At 35.3% G+C, this 19,430-nt stretch overlaps 1 protein-coding gene across 4 annotated transcripts in view; it reads left to right on the top strand.

Annotated features, from left to right (window-relative positions):
- LOC306845105 (forkhead box protein P1-B) overlaps nt 1-19,430 on the top strand; it is a 179,730-nt gene that overhangs the window by 38,053 nt on the left and 122,247 nt on the right. The window contains exon 1 of one of the 4 annotated variants that reach the window (XM_079377686.1): nt 16,537-16,735. The exons of the other annotated variants lie outside the window; for them this stretch is intronic. The gene's annotated coding sequence lies outside the window, so the exon portion shown is untranslated. Of the gene's footprint in view, nt 1-16,536; nt 16,736-19,430 lie in introns of those variants that run through there. 4 annotated transcript variants of the gene reach the window in all.

Below are 19,430 nucleotides of genomic sequence, written 5' to 3'. Positions count from 1 at the left end.
CAGCTTTCAAGTTAGTTTTATCAGTTGAAGCCCGAAAGGGGAACAGAGTCGTGTGACCGACACAATGATGATGCTCGTATGTATTTGCAGTACACAAGCCGCTGTGATGTCACCCTATTCCCCTCACACACAACGCGTTAAGCGCAAAACTCCGCATTTGAACAGTCAATAGCAAATACTTGAACTGATATTTTTTTTTAGAAATACGCTTAGTGCATAGTCAGCCTTGTTCTCTACTACGTTCACAAAACTGTCATCCATAAAATGCGTTGCACAAATTCGAACATTTGGGTTGTGCTATTCTGTTGTAAACAAATCTTAACCAATGATTCCTAATTGCATCTACTTTCGGAAGGCCAAATAAAGTGCTTTTGACTTCGCATAGAAACACAGTGTCTCCCTGACATGGCTGCATCAAAACTACTGCGGTTACTGAAACCACGACTTCTTTCTTTGCGTGGGCGGCATTATGAAAATATTTCCACATCGTGACGTAGACATGTGGGGGCGTGTTTGAATGAGCCGTTTTAGGGGGACGTGGACGAATCTTAACTTTTATAAAGAATATCTCTTTGGGTTTGAGACTTTAGTCTTTGCAACTTTAGGGATCTCATCTATGCACAAACAACACTCCAAAGAGAAACAAAAACTTGAAATTGCATCGTATGACCCCTTTAATTACAACAAATTCTACATGGTTTAATATTTATTTAGAATAGATTCTACTTTGTTTAATATTTATTTATTTTTCGAATTAATTCCACATTGTTTACTTTTTTATGCAGTATAAATGCTTGGTTTAATTATGAATTCACTTGCATATTTAAAATAATTGCCACTTGGTTTAACATTTAATTTGTGTGTAATGCAATGACATTCCTATATTTGTGTAGAAGTGTGAATTAATTGACACTTTCGGACACTTTCAAAACACGTCTGTTGGAATTTGCTCACGGTTTAGCTGGCTTTCTGCATGCTATCTGCATGTGCACAAGGTCCGTTCTAGCTAATCTGAATTCTAAGACTGTACACAGTTTGACTAGTATACCGCCACAGTCATTTTTGATCCATGTCTCTCGTGGCCTTCACTTCCTGTGTGATGTGTAAACACAACAAACAAACCATGACACTGCCCACATGTCACAATGTCAATCTGTGTTCAAATTCAGTTGCTTACAGTAAACATTCATATATATATTCATGACCTTGAGTCATAAAAAGCATCATTTTGATGCATATGACATGCCATATTACTGCTTATTATCATATTGTCTCTAAAACAGGTGCTCAACAAACATTAACCCATGTATATTTGGAGTGTTTCTAAATGTCTCAACTCTGTCATCAGTGTTTGATTTGAATGATGTATTTAAGTAAGGTTTTGCATGCAGTCTATAGCATTGTGAGTTTAATGGAGCTCCTGCAAAGTCTGTATTCCTACCAGCCCGGGCAGGCAACATTTTAGAGAAGTGCTTCTAACAGTTACGCCCGCTTGCAAAACTGTGTACGTTACAGATTGATAGTAAATGGAAAACATGAATGTAAATTGTGTCATTTGATAATGTAAATGGAGAGCCGAGCTATTTTCCCCCACCCCCATAAAGAAATCAGCCCTATTTACATAGTCAGTTGTGCTTATGAGACTTATGGAAATCAATCTCTTGTCGTTTTCCAACTACACAATTTCACATTAGTTCAGAGATCACAGATTTGAAAGTCAATATGGTGACATTGGCTCAGCTCCATGTTGGCAACATGAATTAAACATAACAAACAAAACAACACGACTTTTAGATGAGTTTTAATGCATTAATCTTTCACATTGTATGCGAATGAAATGAAAATGCATCATCATTTCCTCTTGAATATTGATTTTATTTTTTGGGCGTTTTACGGAAATTGTGCTCTTGTGAAAGTCCAAACTTTTGGCGATCCGAGTTGAAAAGCACTCCAAATATGTTTAAGTGCAGGTTATTATTTAGTTATTCAGATTTATGACCATAACAGAAAACGAAGGCAGGTGGATTCAAGCTTGTCCATTAAAGTGTACTTTGCAGGGTCCGGTTTTAAAGTGGCTAGCAAGGTGGCTGTGACAAGAGTTATTGAAGAGTGTCTTTGCTTAAACATCTTGCACATGGTTTACCACTTTCTTTAAAAGCACTTTTAGGACTCATAATTGCTACTTACATGTTGTAGATGGGTTATGACTAATGAGAGGACTACATTTATGACTCTGCATGAGGACATGAAAGCTCTCCTTGCTGTTGAATTTAACCTTTTCAATATTGACATTATTTAGGTTAGAAAAGATCTTAAGGCACACCGTGGTACTTTAATACATTCCATTAGTTACATTAGTCAACACCTTTCAGAGCTTTCTACCTCATTTTTTTAAATATCTTGATTATGATGCCTTTGACTGTAGCGTTGCACGCTTTTGCAGAATATGACATTTAATAATTGAACCGTGCGGGTCGGTTGGCTGTTTAACAAGACCTTTCAGTTGCGTTCACACCGTGGCTGAATGTGGCCCAAATCTTTTTTTTGTTTCCTTATTAGTAATATGTGAAGAGTGTAATATTAAAAAAAAAACAAAACAGATTTTTGGTCAGAAGTGCGACGTTAGGTGTGATGCCTGTTGCCTGACTAGTTTTGTGGGTTTTCATCCATGCTTGTTGGCTTTGATGTCATACATATACTAATGTGCTCCTAAAAGTAGGAAAAACAGACTTTTAAAATCTATTGGCCATTTAAAAAAAAAAAAAAGGTTTGCTTTATGTTCTGCCCCAACTTCCTGTGTAAATAGGAAATACCTCAGCACAGGAAAGAAAACTTTGCTCGGCAAGCTATTTCTTTAAAAGATCATGCAAACAACCTAACAAAAAAGAAACTGAGCAGATAATTGGACTTGCACAATGTGGTTTGCGCTACCAACGTAACTTTGGTTTCACATATACAGAGTAAAAAATGTTTCAGTTTTTGTTGTAGTCATTTACACTACAGTTCAAAAGTTTGGAGTAGGTAAGCTTTTTTAATGTTTTTGAAATAAGTTTCTGTTGCTCAACAAGGCTGCATTTATTTGAAATTTATTTATTTGAGTAAAACAGCAGTATTGTGAAATTACAATTCAGAATAACTGTTTTCTTTAAATATATTTTAAAGTGTAATTTATGTGATGCAAAGCTCAGTCATTGCTCCAATCTTCAGTGTAACGTGATCCTTCAGAAATCATTTTAATATGATTTGGTGTTAAAGAAATGTTTCTTACTGTTATCATCAGTGTTGAAAACAGTTGTGCTACTTAATATTTTTATGGAAACCATTATAAAAAAAAAATTTCCCTGAATTTTTTGAGAAAGTTCAAAAGTTCGTTTGAAATGGAAATATTTTGTAGCATTATAATTTTTTTTACTGTCACGTTTAATCAGTTGAATGCATCCTTGCTGAATAAAAAAAAATAATTTCTTCCAGAAAAATCTTACTGAACTTTTGAACGGTGAACCTGTACAGTATACTATATGTATTGGTGTGATTAAGTGAGCTATGTAATTAAGTCATTAGCCTAGCAGTTCAGTTTACTCATTCAAACTGAAATAACTTTTTTGTAAATTTTATTATTTAAAACATTTTAACATTTTAACTGCATTTAATTAACAACAATTAATAATTTCATTTAATTATAAGGTATATTGCCTCAACTTTTAGTAATTTTAAGCTTTAAAACTCTGGATCCAGACTGTTTTTTTTTTTTATACACACACACACACACACACACACACACATTGGCGATGTCATATTGTCCAGAATGGTGACATAAGGGTCAATCCCATCTGTCCTCCCCCTCTCTCCCTCTGCTCAGTGGTGTTATACGCCCCTGCTTCACACAGCTCTGCCAAAGCGCTCACCCCAGCCTGTTTGTGCCCTGTCTCTGTTTGTAAATACACAGACGGAGGACACGGGTGCCGCTCGGGGTCATGGCTGTCTCGCGGACACTCCAAACCCAATGTGACAAGCAACAGATGAGTCACAGCACCCCGAATCTAAAGAAGCTGACAGTTTCTCTCTCTGTCTCGCACTCTCTCCCCTTGGGTCACGTGAAGATTAGTGACACCTTCGCTGGCATCCTATAGGCCTCTGCCAAACCCTGCCATATCATCCTGCTTCAGTGCCACTACCCTCCCCCTTCCCTTTTTCTGTTTTTCTTTTTCTTTTCTCACCCAGTCATATTCAGAGCTGTGTTCTCTTTTAAAGATCTGGCTGCTTTTCTTCATGCCAACTAAACACGAACCATGTTTCTTTGGATCAGTTTATATGAATGGAGATGGCTGTCTCTCTGAATATTTGTATAATATTTGATTTATATTTTAATCACAAATGTATAATACATGTACAGTACATAAACAGATATAAAATTATAGAATAATAATTATATATATAATAATATACAGTGGGGAAAAAAATGTATTGATCCCCTGCTGAGTTTGTACGTTTGCCCACTGACAAAGAAATTATCAGTCTATAATTTTAATGGTAGGTTTATTTGAACAGTGAGAAACAGAATAACAAAAAAATTCAGAAAAAACGCATTTCCAAAAAGTTATAAATTAGGTGGAAACATTATGCTTTGGGGGTGTTTTTCTGCTAAGGGGACAGGACAACTGCACCACATCAAAGGGACGATGGACGGGGCCATGTACTGTCAGGGCCAGGGCATTGAATCCAGTCAGGGAATTAAAAATGGGATGTGGATAGGTATTCCAGCATGACAATGACCCAAAACATGGCCAAGGCAACAAAGGAGTGGCTCAAGAAGAAGCACATTAAGGTCCTGGAGTGGCCTAGCCAGTCTCCAGACCTTAATCCCATAGAAAATCTGTGGAGGGAGCTGAAGGTTCGAGTTGCCAAACGTCAGCCTCGAAACCTTAATGACTTGGAGAGGATCTGCAAAGAGAGGAGTGGGACAAAATCCCTCCTGAGATGTGTGCAAACCTGGTGGCCAACTACAAGAAATGTCTGACCTCTGTGATTGCCAACAAGGGTTTTGCCACCAAGTACTAAAGTCATGTTTTTACAGATTTACCAAATACAGACAGAATTACCAAATTTTGCCATAAGTCAAACATATTAAGGTTCTGCAATATATAAATATATTGTGGAAACTTAAATTCCTATAGAGCTGCTTTGCAACGATTTGTATCGTAAAAAGTGCTATACAAATAAACTTGAATTGAATTGAATGTTTTTCCGAAGGGGTCAAATACTTATTTGACTCATTAAAATGCAAATCAATTTATAACTTTTTTGAAATAAATTTTTCTGGATTTTTTGTTGTTGTTATTCTGTCTCTCACTGTTAAAATATACCTACCATTAAATTGATAGACTAATCCTTTTTTTTGTCAGTGGGCAAACGTACAAAATCAGCAGGGGATCAAATATGTTTCCCCCACTTTATATTCAAATTTTATTTAGAATTCTACTATAGATGAGAAAAATATTATTCAATTATAAAATATAATATATATATATATATATATATATTTATTATTATTATTATTATTATTATTATTATTTTTACAGGATCAGTGCTCATTAATCAACAGTAAAATACTGTAAATAAGCCAGAGTTAGCCTCAGTGGCTAATTTTCATCTGTTGCCCTTTGCCAGATTTTAAAAAGGCAACCTAAAAATCAAAAGTTCTGTGAATTATCACACATACAATAGCATTTACAATTACATACTATAACACTAAGGATAACAATGGCAGTATCACAAAAAGAGCTGGAAAAAAATAATTTAAAAAAGTAAAAAATTACACATGATTACAAATATGAATTGCTTTTAACAATTTCTTTAATTTATATTTAAATGTTAAATAATTTGTACTATTCCTTAATTCAGTTGGTAGAGTATTCCAATAATTAATGGCTCTAATTGAAAAGACTGACCGACCGTCCAAATGTTGTACGTCTGTACAACACAGTACAGCCCAGTCTCCTCTAGTAATTGCTCTTGTTACTCTGCCATTATTGTCCTTCTGCATTAAACTGGCATAGTGGAGGAGGTGCATAACCATTTAAAATCTTAAAAATCAAGCAAGCATCAACCAAATGTTTAACATTATCAAAATTATGCTTTTTAACTATTGCAATTATGATAACTATTAGTCCTCTGATCAAATATTTTAAGCGTCTGTTAATAAAGAGAATCAATTGATTTAAAAATGGTTGTGCTTGCTTGTGACCAACTAGTAAAACAATATCTAATATGAGAAAAATCATCGAATGCATGAAAAGTTTTGCTGCTTCTATTGCTACATGGTCTTATATGCCTGAAGTTTGCCAAATTAAATTTAATAATTCTGGCTACCTTTTTGGCATGCTTTTGAAATGTCAGTTCGAATCTAAAATTACTCCTAAATATTTAAAATCAGAAACAACCTTGAGCTTTTCTCCTTTAACAAATACATCAGGATGAGGAGTCACTGTCGGTTTTTGTGAGAAATACATAAACAGTTTTGCTTGTATTTAAATGTAAATATGAGTTACTCAGCCAATCTGAAATATGGACCAATACCTCGGTTAGAATGTTCGCTGCTATATAAAAAAAAAAAAAAAAAACTGTGTGTATAATTAAAATAGAAATATTTTCAGAATCTCTAAAGATGCTTTTTTTGGTCACTTTAAATACACAGTATGGTAGAACATGAGAAATAAATCTTTCTTTCTTTATTGTGCCACATTGAAGGGCCATATCTTTTCACTGCTTGTTCCTAAAAAATATGTTCATGTTCACACACTTATTCTTGACATTTTTGTAAGATATGCAGTCATATTTTTTTCTTTAGAGACAGATAGACAGCACCGAGTCAGTATCTCTCTCTCAAAGTCAAAAGATCAAAGCATCTCTCATCTTGTCCTTCTCAAAATCTGAAAATCCAGCTTGTCTTTTTTTTTTTCCAGCCACACAAAGTAATAAACGCTAGCCGGCGCGGTCAGCCCCAGGTTTACGATCCTTCCAGCGTAATCTGTCCATCTTTTTAAGCAAATAGCATGGCCTTGCATAACCGAGGAGAACAACGGGCATACGTAGTTCTCATTGACCCGATGAGGGTGTTTAAATGCTAAGCTGGACGGGATGATGAGCCCGGAATCTATCTGCCAACTTTAACCGCTAGTTTGACCCTGCAGTGTTGACCCACATGTGAGATTTCTTCCCCAGGTGTTCTTGTAAGCAACCTGTGTTAAGTTCGTGTGTGTCTCTAGGCTGGTTTTTGACTGCAGGCGCTCAGAGCTGTGCAGTTATGTTATATGTAAATGTAATATTATCAACGCATCCAATTTGGTTAAATGCTGTAGTGTGGGCAGCTGTTTTGATCCTTGTACCCACAACACTTAATTCAGACTTTGGGCACTTATTGTGGTAGTTCAGTGACTCTGTGTTTCTAAAAAAATATGTCGCAGTGATAGGAATGTGAGTGTTTGGTGTGTATCTGATTGATCTTTGTCAGGGAGGGGGAAAAAAATGACAAACCGCTATTATGTAGTGTGTGTGTGTGTGTGTGTGTGTACCTGTTTCATGCTCGTATGGAAATTGCTGCCATATATCTAGATCTAAAGTGAAGCATTTAAATATTCAAATACAGATCCAAAACAATTTGCAGGCATTACTTTGCATAGAGTGTTATTTGTTGACGTGGAGTGTGTTGGAAAAAAGAGTGAACGCTGGGAAGCAGAAAAAGATACGGCCTTTTCTCAGAATAGCGGGAGATAAAGGTGTGGAAGCGTTGAGTCTACAGTACATATACATACTGGTAAGTTATTTAAAGAAAAATATATTGGCTTGTGCTTTGATTAGTTTAGTTTCGTTTTTTTAATAAAGTTTTGTTATATTTAGTGCTGTGCAATGATTCATCGTGATTAATCACATCCAAAATAAAGGTTTTTGTGTACATAATATTTGTGTGTGTACTGTGTATATTTATTATATATAAAATATTTGTGTGTGTACTGTGTATATTTATTATATATAAATATGTATATATTTAAGAAAAAAATTGTTTATATATTAAATATATTTAGATACAATATAAATTATATGAATATAAATATATACATGTAAATATTTTCAAAATATACCTTATGTGTGTGTCTTTATATATACACAGTGCACATATATATATATATATATATATATATATATATATATATATATATAAACAAACTTTAATTTTGGATGTGATTAATCACGATTAATTGTTGCCCAGCACTAGTTATTTTAAAATTAGGTTTTTTTTAGCATTGTGGGATGTCACTACAGCTGCAGTTGGAATTTCTTCCTCAGAACATAAAGATATTTTGAGGACTGTTTCCATGCTCCTTTCCATCCAACTACAATGGAGAGTTCAAAAGTCCCAAATTCTGCAAAAGGACCATAAAATGTCAGCATTTCAGTCATTATTCACTGAAAATCTTGACATCCTGCCTAGCTTTCCCTTTGTGCATTCATGAGAGAAAATGGCAATATCTGATTTATCTTTTGAGTCTATTAATGATTCGTTCACAAATCAAAATAATTTGTAGCATTTAACTCAATGATTCAATCCAGTTCCATTGGTTAGCACATTATGGCATAAATGTTCAGTTTCTCGCACAAAATAATATAGCTCATTGTTCGTACTCTATAGACAACCTTTGTGATGCTCATGGTGCTTTTGTGTTTTTTTTCCTGAAATAGAACATCATACAGGTTTGTAGCAACATGAGGGTGACTAAATGAAGATGGAATTATCATTTTTGAGTGAACAAACCTGTTTGAGAGTTCTCATGTTGAGTCCACGTCGTTGCCGAGTTGAAAATGGCCCTTAAAACATCATAATTTCTCTCCACATTTCAAGACAAAAGACTCTATTGTGACCATGCTGTGCAGATGTTTATTTAAAGTCTCCTCTCTCACACAGTAACGTACGTTTCACCCAAAGAAAACACACCACCCCCGTTCTCGCTGTGTATGTGAGAGTGTGTGTCCATGAGTGGGAGGGAAAGAGAAGGGGAGAAAGGAGTGAACGAGTGGAATAAATTAAGAAACATCAAGTGGTGATTTAGTGGGAGAGATAGAGACAAGACAGAATGTGGTGGGGATGGGACGGATAGACAAGCAGGAGAAATAGAGGGGGTTAAGAGGCGCAAGATGGAGAGAGACTGGAAAAAAATAGACCGCATGAATGTTTGACAGGGTTAAACACAGTGAAAGATTACCAGAGAAATCAAAGACATCTGTAGCGAGTATCAGCGAGAGCATTAATTAGGAGGAATCAGCGGTTTTTAATTCTTTTCTAATTCTTTTCTGTAGCTAATGTCACTTGATTTACTCATTTATCTCATCATCTTAATTTCAATAAAATTATTTGTAATATTTTTTTTTTGTTGTTGTTCTGCAGATGGAATCTAAAAAATAAAAAAAAAACTGAAAAAATTTGAAAATGCTAAAATTTTTAAATGCGACATCTCAATGCCACAATGTGAATACATATTCACATATTTATATATTTATGTATGTATATGAGTTAGGTATTACAAGAATTAGGTAAAAAAGCAGAAATTACAGATTTTATTGTCTACAAGGGGGGAATTGTAAATCTGATTTGAGATTGATACATAGCCATAGCACATCACTAAGGATGAGTTATAAATTGAAGTTTAGCATGTAGATTTAGGGGTTTAGAATATCCCCAACCCACACAATGAAGATTCATCTGCCCTAAAGACAGTGTCCAGTGGGGAGGAGACTGGTATTCAAATAAGGGTCTAATTTATTCATGTAATCCATGATAATCCCCAATAGAGTTTCAGCATGTCACAGTGCGTCAACAAATCACATTTGATTGTGCTGTTCATGTGATCTTAGTGTAACCAGTTTTACAGTAGTTTCCACGGGGGTTAAATTATGATTTATAATTTAAGTATGCTGCTTTTGTTTTGTTAGCCTAATAAACTAATAACGGATTGATTACTTAAATCTGCTTTAAAAATCTCCCATTAGCTTCACTGATCATTCCTTTTGTTGAATAATTGATTTTTACTCGCATTTAGAGTAAAATTAATATCTGATCAAATTAATATTAACACTGCCTGAAATATTTATAAGTGATAAAACTATGAACTATCTGCAAGATGATAAATGGCAAGAAAATTCCAAATTAAGATAGAGCCATTAGTCTGTTTTTCATCTCGAGTTTAAGATATAAATGAGAGAATTATTTTTCCAGCTACATGCAAATTAGACAAATTGTGCAATATGTTGGACAGAATTAGGCCTAAATTAAGTTCGAAGACTGCAACTCAAGAGGAGATGAGTAATGTTTTCATAAATGTGTGTTTTTAGCAGTTTATAGCAACTAGGTGTTTCTAATAGTTGGAGAGTGGTACAGTATGATGCGACCAAATTAGACTTTTGCAACAGGTTTACAACTTTGACAGGTTATATTCAAATGTAAAAGTTTTGTAATATTGGCTCTCCTATTTCTATCCTATGATTTATGTTTTTGACATAACTGCAGGCACAAATCATTAGGAAGCTTAATTTATACATAATGACAACCAAAAGAGTTAACGTGCATCCAACTGAATTTCTTTACATCTCAATGTTAGATGTTGTTCTGTATGTCACCCATATGATACATAGTGGGGTATATGGAAATAAAGTCGATAATGTCCTGGGGAAGCGTATTCAAAGCAAGCAGTCAGCCTAAAGCAATGCACAGTTAATGTCTGAGTTGTTATATGAGTAGGGGTGTAATGGTATCAAAATCTCACGATACGATAATATCTCCATATGAAATCTATGGTATGATATTATTGTGGTATTTAAAAAGAAATTCTCATCCACTTTGAGAGTTTCAAATTAAGAGCTCCAACCCATGTTCTTAACTAAGAAAATTCGAGTCAGAAAAAAGTCAATGAATTAACTTGTACCTGAACTTTAAATGGGACTCAACCCTCTTTTTATTAGCGGTATACTGTCTGTCTAAATTACATTCACACTGGTGTTTTAGGAAGCCAAATAAATTTGAATATTATAATAATAATAATAATAACAACAATAATTTTATATTATTGCTATTCCTATCACAGTAATAGCCATATTGTAAAACAATTTCACTGTTAAATTAATGAAAATTAATATTTCATAGGTATATTATTTTTGCTTTACACTACAGTAGGGAAATTGCAATAAATTCTACACTTGAAAGAGAGATTTTGAATTTGGACTGCATTTAAACTGCTAGCTGTCAGCGATTCATACTGCACTTTTAAGCGTTTATTTTGACAGAAATGGCAGTAGAGCAAAAACGCGTCTCGCTACAAATCTGCCGCGAAAATAAAGCATAATTGGTTCCCAAATGCACACTAAACTCACAGCACATGCAATAACGAGTTCACTGCATTCACTGTGAACTGAGCCGTTCTAAGGTGTGGAAAACACCGAATCGCAAGCTGATCACCTGAGCAAAATGCGCGCTTCGCTTTGAAAAGTTCGTTTGATAGAGACTATGCCAAAGCATAATGACCCAAAACACAACTTTAAAGACCTTTTATGTTAGAACAAGGCATTTAAATATATTTTAAAAACTACACTTTTTGCCCGGAAGACCTATCATTTCATATGTGACCATGATAATATCGACTCGAGACAGTTTTGCTATCGTGATACCACAATATTGATAATACCGTTGCATCCCCAGTTATGAGATCTAGTTGCTTCTTTTATGTAAAGCACTTTGAATTACCACTGTGTATGAAATGTGCTATATAAATAAACTTGCCTTGCCTTGCCTTGCCTAAGCAACATGTGATTATAGGATGTTCAGCTGTTTGAAGTTTTTGCCTTTGTTTTTCAAATTTACTATGTGAACCATTTTACATTTACATTTACATTTATTCATTTAGCTGACGCTTTTATCCAAAGCGACTTACAATTGCTATATATGTCAGAGGTCGCACGCCTCTGGAGCAACTAGGGGTTAAGTGTCTTGCTCAGGGACACATTGGTGTCTCACAGTGGATTCGAACCCGGGTCTCTCACACCAAAGGCATGTGTCTTATCCACTGTGCCATCACCACCCACATTACAAGTGCCATAACCAAATATATGGTCAATTAGTCAACATATGTTTTTCCATTACTTTAACCAATTTGTATATTATGCGAGACGAGGTTTAAAAAAAACAAGATGAAACAAACAATCTTGTACAGCCAGTTTGATTATGCTCAAAAACTGAAGACTGAACCGAAGTTTTTAATTTTACTTTTTTTTTTACAGTGTACGATGTAAATTCAGCTTCCTGTTTCTGCGACTGTTTTGGACGGGATTTATGCATTTATGGTGCGGCAGCTCTCATTGTGGATATTTTTGCATAACAATGTCTTGTCAGAATTAAATATTCATAGTTATCCGAAAACAATACATGGTTCGGATCCAAATGATAGTTGCTGTAATAAATATAGTCACTTGTAATGATAGTTCTGAATTTTAATGCCAGCTTATGAACATAATAAAGGCAACATGAATCAGAATCAGAATGAGAATCAGAATCAGAATGAGCTTTATTGGCCAAGTATGTTTACACATACAAGGAATTTGTTGTAGTGACAGAAGCTCCACAGTGCAACAGAAGGACAGCAACAGGACAGGGCTCAGATAATAAAAGAATAATACACAAATATCCAAATAGGCAATGTACAAAGCAGCAAAAACACAATATATAATATAGACAAAGACTTGCCGTTCAATATCAGATAGCCAGGGAGAAGCGAATGATTTCAAATATTTGATATTTAAATTATTTTCAAATGAACAGAGAAGTGAGCAGAGAGAAGGGGCTTTCCCCCGGTGGTCCTTCGGGGGCTTTGTTTCTGTGGCGTTGCTCATTAGCGAACCGAGTCCATAGAACCGGCACGCACACACCGAGCAGAGGCCCTGAGCATGGCGTCGACGTGAGCACGCTCGCTCACTCTTTGAGGGAAGGCTGACCGAGAAGCTGTCCTGATTAAAATGACAATAGTCTAATTAACTCGACCTCTGTGTCAGTGCACAAAACAGTCGCTTGGCCTGCCAATTTCCTTTTTTCGCACTATTTCTTTGTCTTCTCCTTTCCAGAAGTGAGAGATTTTTTTCCTCCCGTCATGGCGTGGTGCTCCAAACCGTTTCTGAGTTGTGCTAATGGCAATTATTTTCATAAGCTAATTAAATCCAGGGCCTGCTCTGTGTTTCTAGCCACAAATCTTTGAGGGACTTATCTTAAGGCTAGCGCTGCAAGCACCTTTAAGTAGCAGCCTGTTAGTAATTGAGAAAAAGGGATATACTTATAAAATGTTTGCGTTTTATCTAAATCTCGAATTTGTGAAATAGCTTGTTTTAGGCAGAACCAGGGCGGCTAACCTCCCTCACCCTGTTTTTCCTCCAGCCCGTTCCAAAGTCAGAGAGAGAGATAAAGAGGAAAAGAGATGCCAGACGAAAGGAAAGGAAACCATTTCGCTGACAAGTAGAAGAACACTAAGCCAGATAACGGAGAATCTATAAAGCTCTCAAACAGACACCATTCTGAAAGTTGTATTTTCCTCTTGCCCCCGCAATCTGTTGCCATTATTCGATTGGTTAATCTCATCTGAGGGCGGAGAAGAAAAAACAAGTGGAAAAAAAAGAGAGAGAAGAAAAGAACCGCTTAGATGAGTGGAGTGGAAAGTGCTTTCAGTTCTATTATCCTTCTTTTGGTGATTGCGGCCCATAGGGAGATAATTACGCTTTAGTCTTGAGTTAATGAAACGAAAACTTTCTTTCTTTTCTCTCGGCTGAAAAGGAACGGTTGATCTTTTGTGCCACTATCTGAAGACATCTCCCACCCTTGACAGGGGCACATTGAGGATGCGTTTTGTTTTAGGCTGAAAAAGGCCCCCCCTCTCCCCGTACGCACACACTTGGGCTGTCAGTTGAGCAGCGATATGACACATCCTTCAGCATATTGAGTTGCCGGTTCCTCTAGCTTCAGATGCTCTTCCCTGTAGCTCCGCTGCTAATAAAATACACCCAAAAAAACAAAACAGAGAAATGTTCTCTACATAACACATAGCCTTTACTCAGGAGTTTTGTTCGCTCGAAATAATTGCATTATTGTATTGCATCACAAAGTTAGTTGCTTTTGCTTTGAACTACTATCTCATGAGCAGTTTGGGTTGTGCAATGAGCAAATTACAATTAGTGTAATTAGTATATTGCTAATAATTAGTGGAGTTGCTAGTTAGTACATGCTGTTTATATTTAGCCTTGTTTCTTATGGAGTCCCAATACTGTTTATAAATAATAATAATAATAATAATAATATTTGTATAACTATAATAATAAAAATATAAAATTATTATTACTGTTGTTGGCTATTATGAATTGTTAATGTAGTTATTTTTTTATATAATAAGATTTTGTTCTTGTGTGAAACTGAATGTCTAGTTTGTTACACTAATAATAAAATAAATTAGTAGTAGTAGTAGTTTTGAAGCTGGGTGTCTGGTGTAAAGAATATTATTTTATTATAGTATATATTATATAATATTATATTATAAATATTAAAAACATATATAATAATAATAATAATAATAATAATAATAATAATTAGTATTATTTTGATGAATTTTTAGTTTTGTATGAAACAATACTTTTTCTAGTGCTAATAATAATAATAATAATGTTTAGTTTTTTTTGCTCTTGACAATTATATCTTGAAGTCATCATCTCATCCTGATGTTTGTGAGGCAGTTTTGTTTATTGGTGTTGGTGCTTACAGTATGTGAGAAATGCAGGTTTTAAATCTGATCTTGTCCCGATTCCAGTCTTGGCCTCTGTCTGTTGTCTGTGAACCAAAAATAGCAAAAAAAAAAATATATAAAAAATGAACCAATAAGAAAATAGTATATTTTTATCTTTTAAACATCTTGTGTTTGTGCTGCAAGGTTGTGATGAAAGTTTTTGTTTGTGCACCTTCCCTGTAGAAGTCCACATCTGGTGTGTGGGGATTTAGGACCGGGTTATTCTGACCCCTCCTTCTCCTCCTCTCTCACATTTCATCATCTGTTCTGCAGCTCTCCACTTCTCACTCACTCATTCTTTGGCCTTGCTGGATCCATATGCTGTTATTATTTGCCTCTGATAATTGGCTTGAACAATGGAATGCCTGTGTGTCCCCCTCGCCTTTGAAACAAGACACTCTGTTTATTTTCTGGAGGTTCTGTCTGTGCTCCCTCTTTCTTTTCCTTTCTCACTCACCTCATCCTTCAATCCTGATCCCTTCCCCCTTTTCTCTCCTCATCTTTCTCCATCTCTCTCTCTTTCTAAGTTTCTCACTCTCTGCTCCTCTTTTTATGTGAGTTGTTAAAGTCACATGTGAGTGCGTTTATCAATGAGTGTTATGCTCGGGATTCTTTGCAGGAATGAGTCGTGATTGCTCAGCTTACCGTCGATCATGTGACATTGCATCTCTCAACAGCCACTTTAAGGTTGAGAGAGAGTGAGAGAGAGAGAGAGAGAGAGAGCGAGAGAGAGAGAGAAAGGGAGAGTTGCAAGAAGTAAAGCACCATATTATTGAACTGGACTGTCCTTTTTACCTCCACCTACATCCTGTTTGTCAAGTTGTTTTCATTCCTAAGTTTTATTAATAACAAGCATGTAAGAAAAGTGGAAACATCAGATGCAAATCAGCAAAAACAAATGAATATGAGTTAATGAAATGAAATCATCATCATCATCACTATTATTTTGGATTTTTATATTTAATATAACATTTGTTGATAATGTGTGAAGTTAAATGTGCCCAGTGCAAAGCATAAACCAAAACTGCTGAAACAAATTTGTATTTTAATAATAATAATATATTATATTATATACTTTATATTATATTATATTAACTATACAATTATAGTATTATATCAACTAACTATATTATTTAACTTTACAATGTAATCAAACGTAAATCATTTGTAAGAATTAAAATGTAAAAAAACAATTTAAATTAAAAAAATTAAGAACTGAAGTTTTTTTGGAGAAACTGGAATGATCAGATGTCATTGATTATAAATGACTGTAAATTCTTACAAGTAAATGCTGAACTTTTGTAGGAGAACTAGAATGTGGAATGAGATTGAGAATATAGTTCATTTCTCAGTTAAATAAGAAATAATTCTTAATTGTATTTCATGCAAAGAATATCTGCGAAGAATCTATATATTAACATTTTACACTTACTCATTTCGGAATCTTCAAATCAAACATTTGTAGTTTATCTCCAGTGTAGTCCATTCTCGTAGTTTGATAAAAGTATTCCAGGGACAGAACGGGACAGGTATGCGTTTCCCAGCAGGCAGTGGTGCGATCGGTGCCAGCCCTTCATTTGCTGAGTGTTTGTGTTTATGCAAACGGAGGCCCTCTTCCTGCATATTCAATCATCAACTCAGGCTTTTGTTGTGTTTAGACGACATACCTCCAGCCCCTGAGACGAGAGTGCATGTGCGTGTGTGAGCCAGAGAGCGCGAACGGAGCAAGGCTGCTGGTTGCACAGTGCTCGCACCTCACTTACAACTTGATATAGAGGCAGCTGGTGAAGAGAGGACTTTTGTTATAGTGCAGATCAAAGTGTGGGACGCTGGAATTGTTTGGATTTGGCTTGTGGAGCACTGGGTTAAGTTCATGGGTAAGTGTTCACAGACTTTAAGCGATGCATTTACTCTCCCTCTTGCTCGCTGGGCTAAAAATACTTTCTAAAACGCTTACGTTTCTGACTGTGCACCTCGGATCCCCCTCGTTCTCACTGTCTCGCTCTCTCTATCTGAGCAAACCACACGGTGTCTGTCTCCTCTCTCTCCTGTCCAATTAGATCTTTGCCTCAAAAGGAGAAGTGAATCTGTATTGTGAGATTTTGCGCTTCCCTCAGTCACTACGCTTGCTCTCACTCCGTCTCTGTACAGGGAAATGGAATTTGTGGGTTATTGATATTAATAGTGCACAGGATCTGTGGTCAAAGGAGAGAAGAGAACGGATGAGAAAAAGAGAGAGCAAGAGAAAAAGAAGGCGATTGGTGGGGAGAAAGAGGAAACGTGATGTCAGAGGAGACGTTAAAGCATGGTTGAGATCATACAAAGAAATTAACCATAATTATTAAAAAAATAAGCATGTGTAATAGTTATAAAATGTATAAAAGTCTTTATTTAGCTCTTCTCTGTCTGTCTCTGTCTTCAGTGTCACATGATACTTCCGAAATCATTCTAATATGCCAATTTGCTGAAACAATTTTTATTAGTAGTAATGTTTTAGTAAAGCAGTTGTGCTGATTAATATTTTTGTCAGAACAGTGATACATTTTTTTCAGTATTTTTTTAATGAATAGATGAGTTCATAAGAACAGCATTTATTTTAAATATAAATATTTTGTAACAATATAAATGTATTTGCTGTGAGTTTAATACATCCTTGCTGAATAAAAGTATTAATTTATTTAAAATAATGAGTAATAAATAAAAAATAATAAATAATAGCAAATAATAATAGTAAAATAATAGTAATAATAGTAGAAAAATAATAAAATATTAGTTTCTCTCAAACTTTTGAATGGTAGTCTATATATGGGCAGATATTTGGCCATTTCTTCTGAAACATTTGTAATTGGATAATGCACGTTTTTATTATTATTATTATTATTTTATTTATTTATTTTTTGCCTTTAGCATTTTATTTATTATTTTTGTTTACAATTTTGTATATGTCTTATTTGCTGTGTGTACTGTAATATTGAACAGCCATAAGCTCTAGATATTGGCATTGGCAGCAGCCATTAAAATGGTCAATGTATAATGCACATGTATAATTTTCTGTTTTCAAATCTCAAATAGTTTTTGAGTTAGTTTTTACTAAATATCATGAAGTCTAAGTACAATTTTAAATTATTTGATTAAATTATATTACATTGCTAACCCTAGACTCTAGATATCTATATTGGTGTTGGACATTAATAAAACTATACTATTTCACTGCTCATAAAGACAACATTGCGTAACCGGGTTAAACCCCTTTGTTTCAGGGTGAGACCTGTGTTAACCCTCATATTCTTAGCCCTTTGCTGTATAAATGTCATGTCAGAGAGTAAGAGAAATTGCTCTACAGTAGTTGCTCTCATGGCGCTGGTCTGTACTCAAAAAAAAAAAAAAAAAGTATAATCCAATTACAGAAAAAAGGAAAAGAAAGAAGAGGAGGAGGTAATCTCAGAAAAGAAAACAAGTGCAGCTTTTTATTTATCTTTTGGATGATTTCATTAGAACATGTTTTGAAAGTCTGGCTGGGCCGTTTCTGGTATCCAGAGTGGAAGAATGCTCTATTCAGCCCGCGCTCTTGCCTGTTAACATTTAAATAGTGTAAAGAAATGCACTGCCTTGTTTGTTTTGGGATAGGAACGAAATACCGCTGCCTTGGTATTAAGACTGTGAAAGCTATGTGTGTGTGTGTGTGTGTGTGTGTACTCTGTGTACTTTGTTCTTAGCTCAGCAAAACATGAGGGCAGGTCCTAAAAAAATGTCTAGACTCAGACAGCCTGACATTCAGCAGAATATGTACCGACTCGCTCGGCCTCCAGAAGCTCAAGTGACCCACGTACAAGCCCAGATAAATTAGGTTTTGCATCTGTTTGCATGTCGGAAACCGCCGTTGTTTACACGAACGTGGACGTGCAAAACAATGGGCGAAGCCTGCATGTAAGCGAATTACAAAAATGACTTTCAGGTTTTTGGGAATAGTTTAAATGAATCAGGCTCTGGTGAGAGAGTGAGTGAGTAGGAGAGAAAGAGAGAGAGACCTCGGTTCAGTCACCTTTTTGTCAGGCCTTTGTAAACAGCTGCATTTGTCTCAAAGTGAGTCATGCAATTTTCCTGTATTTCAGAGCACAGACAGTGACTTGGAAAATCATGTGCACACACCCTAAAAACAAACACAAATGGACTCAATATAGATATCATAGCCTGTCTTCTGCTCGGTCTCTCACTCGCAGTCTCTCTTTTTCTGTTTTCTCCTTTTCTGATGCAATTTGTCCTTGTTTTGGTTCAGCGTTTAAGGTTTGAAAGTTTAATAGAAGTTTAATAGAAAAAAATCACCCAGACATTTTAAAGAATGTTCACTCTGTTCTTTTCCCTTTTTTTGACCGCAGATTCATACGACTTGCTTGCAATATTCCAAGGGCCAGATTTACTATCAGCTTGCGCCAGCACAAACCCTCATTTGGCATTAAAAACTACTATCAGATTTACTAAAGACACGAAGTGGGAAATTGGCGCTGAAAAGGGGTGGACACAGTTATTTTTGTAACTCACCTTACTGAATATGCATTTGTAGGAGTTTCCTTT

Source organism: Barbus barbus (genome assembly GCF_936440315.1).
Source record: "Barbus barbus genome assembly, chromosome: 25".
Classification (NCBI taxonomy): domain Eukaryota; kingdom Metazoa; phylum Chordata; class Actinopteri; order Cypriniformes; family Cyprinidae; genus Barbus; species Barbus barbus.
The sequence above is the reverse complement of the archived record's forward strand: the minus strand, read 5'-3'. Positions and strand labels throughout refer to the sequence as shown.